The following is a 3353-nucleotide window of genomic DNA, read 5'->3' on the forward strand; positions in this document are numbered from 1 at the left end:
TATAAAGAAGTTGTGTGATATTTTTATAAGTTAGAGAATGAATAATTTTTATGAAGAAAAATGCCCCAAACTGGGAAGAATATAAAAATAGCTGTAGGTCTGAAACAATAATTTATTAGTGGCGGGGCAAAAAATCGTAAATAAATGTCCAGCTTCTTTTTACAAGTGCCAATCCCAATTTTCTGTTGACGAGAATATTCCTACCTGAGAAAAATAATTCAAGTGAGAGTCATGCTTTCGAACAAAGAGACTTGAAAGTTAAACAGATACATTAATAAAATAATAAATAAACCGAGACAAAATAAAAAATACGAATAAAACCAAACATGCAAATAAGAACGGATTATATAAAATAAACATAACATTGTACTAAAAGTTCAACAGGAATACACACATATATATACTTATATATATGAATTGTACTTTTTCTTTTACTTACTTTAGATCGGATGCAAAGTTTTTATGTGTATGTATGTGTGAGTGCGTTGGATTACTGGTATTATTGTGAGGAAGATGAAAGTTTGTTGAAGGGAATGAAATGTTATTAAAAGTTGGGCCCGAGAAGCGCCATTGTTGTTTATCAACAGCTCGGGGAACAACACACTCACAGTTAACTCCCTTACTGTAACCAGCCGCGTTACAGTAACCGATCTATTATCCGGCTTCCAGAAATCCGGGAATACGGTGAAGGGGAAACTCCCTGCGGGCCAAGCAGACAACAGATCTCTTGTGCTTCTCAACGGAGGTCCATTCGGCCCTTGGGGTTTCATACAAGATTTTATTATTAATATTTATGTGCAATAAACTGATTATACCTCTACAATGCACGAAATATTTAGAAAATTTTTTTAATAGTTTCTAATATTTAAATGTTAAAATCACAACAATAAATTATTCGTATCAGTCTTCCTTTAGCTTCCACATGTCACCAGACGAGTAGACCAGAATATGCTCTTACAACATTGGATCATCTAGTTTTTATTACAATACACGTATGTCTATGATATATGAATGATACAAAACCGCATTAAAATACAAACCCTAAACAATAGTCATGATTTTTCCATAATATAAATTTTCACAGAGAAAGACAAAGAAAAGGGAAAAGAAGAAGAAAGAAAAAAACAAACATTAATGCAGCATCAAGCGCTTCCATTGGTCGAATACCATAATGTTCAACCTAACCTACCGAAACGTGCCAGCACGCTCCCAGCGTTACCATGGGCGATGGCGAAACTAAAGGGAAACCAAGCACCCTCACAGACCTCACCTAAAACCTCGGTAAAGCGAGCAGCAAACGCTGACAGGAACTTCGTGGTCAGTGGCCCAGTCCCTCCGAACGTCCCAAACACTACCGGCTGGAAGAGATAGTTCATTGTCAGGTCCCGATACTTCAGGGTTTTGTTTCATTCGGCTGCGGAAGCAGTGACCATCCCATTTACTGCAGCATCCAAGATGTGGGAGGGAGCAAAAAAGTCACAGACTGCGGCGTCCTAGATGAGACACCTACCTTTAACCCAGGGACAAGACCATCTGGTCTCTTTCCACCCCTTGTGGATAATCCCGCCGGCTCCAGAACTGAGGAGAAATTAATCGAAGCCATTGGCCCTCTTAATGATTAGGTTTAGCTCAGTGTGACGAGCGAAACGACCAGCATTTAGGCGGCAAGACAGACCGTGAAGACCTGTGCGATTGAGAGGCCTACTACAGCGATATCTCAGTCTCCTATAGACGTCAGTACCTACTCTGAGTGCGATGGAGATGCGGAGTTCATCTAGACTGAGAAAACCTCCAATGTTGGTCACAGGCAGGGCATCAATACAGTCCACCGAGAATTTTGCAGTAGCTGAAAGTAGGCGACAATAACAAAATATAATAGGATTTTCTAATCATTAAATGTCTATAAGGGTCCATCTGAATAAAATAGGAATTAAAGGGGCCCTTAAGTAGAAAGTGTTTGAGAACCACAGCTTTAGAGGAAGAACTCCCATCAATGAAGTGTTTCGACTCGTTCGATCCACAATAAACTCCACCCTATATTAACCAAATAGATTGTTTGCGAAGTTGGATGATTGGTATACGGTGTGTTAAGAATAGTCCCCCCTTTTTTTCTTTTTAATTGTGTTCTCTGTCTTGTCCAATTTTCTAATTTAATTTTGTAAAACGGAAAACACTATTTTATAACGCTATATTTCTGTAAATTTGTAAATATATGTAATAAATACATTCCAGAAGTCGCAAAAAAAGTTTATCAACTAATAATTATTTTTATTAATTTACAATAAGTCAATTAATAAAGATTAAACATACACTGCTTTAGAAGTTTATTAATTTGTACCTGCATCTGTTGAATAAAATCATGTTCTCGACTTCATTCAATTTTCATCTTTACATTGTATAATATATCTACATGATACGATATAATGTATTTTAAGAATTTTGAGTGGGTTATCAAATATCAGAGAGACCCTGCTTTACAATTGTAGTAATTTGAATCTCTTAAATACAATTGAGTTCTTTTGACTTTTCATAGTTTAATAAACTTAGGCTAACTTCAGAAAACCGGAAAATCTAGAAATCCGGGACACTTCCGGTCCCAAGCTTGCTGGATAATTGGTCCGGTACAGTAATAAAATAATACTAATGTTTTGTTTATAATTTTTTTAAATGAATTAATTGGTCATTTTCTTCTCCAAAAACCTCTCAACCCGAAACGTTAAGATTAACGTATTTTGTCTGTTGCTAAATGAACAAAGTTAAGATATTTTCGAAGCAGTATTATCTCCCTTGCACTTCGCTTTCTTTTCTTTTTCTGTTGTAACCGATTTGTCCAGAGTTATCGATGCCAGTCACATTTTATGGCAGTTTTAAAAGACCACGCATCTTTCCCCCTTTTTCTCTTATTATTTATTAAATATAGGTGCAAGGTGACACAACTTGGCAATGTGCTGTAGTAGATCTAATCGATCGTCAATACTTAACTGCTACTTTTACCGATAATAAAAACGTTGAAGACAAACGACATTTATATGATTTCAACTCAGTATTAAAATATAAATTATTATTATTCATATACACACAACAAATTAAACTGTTGGAAAAGAATAATTCCTAACATCGGGCTACAACAAGTAATCTTAGATGCCAAGAACCCCCCTAAGTATCCTAGCTGTCCCTAATAACACTGTTTTCTGGAGCTGTACTAAACTGGGTTTTATGCCTATTTCCTCTATCCATCTGTTCTGATTTTTAGGGATAGTACCCAATGCACCTATAACTAACTCCGATACATTTTATCTGCACTTTCCATAGTTTGTTCTGATGTATTTCAGAATTTCATTGACATTTTTCGT

General features: G+C 36.0%; 1 protein-coding gene across 1 annotated transcript in view; it reads right to left on the minus strand.

The window, feature by feature from the left end:
- Positions 1 to 617, minus strand: part of LOC106883912 (PAN2-PAN3 deadenylation complex catalytic subunit PAN2) — a 37809-nt gene extending 37192 nt beyond the window's left edge. Inside the window, exon 1 of the mRNA XM_052971302.1 lies at positions 440 to 617. The gene's annotated coding sequence lies outside the window, so the exon portion shown is untranslated. The remainder of the gene's footprint in view (positions 1 to 439) is intronic.
- Between the last annotated feature and the right edge of the window lie 2736 nt (positions 618 to 3353).

The sequence above is a fragment of the Octopus bimaculoides genome, chromosome 10 (assembly GCF_001194135.2).
Source record: "Octopus bimaculoides isolate UCB-OBI-ISO-001 chromosome 10, ASM119413v2, whole genome shotgun sequence".
NCBI classification, from domain to species: Eukaryota; Metazoa; Mollusca; class Cephalopoda; order Octopoda; family Octopodidae; genus Octopus; species Octopus bimaculoides.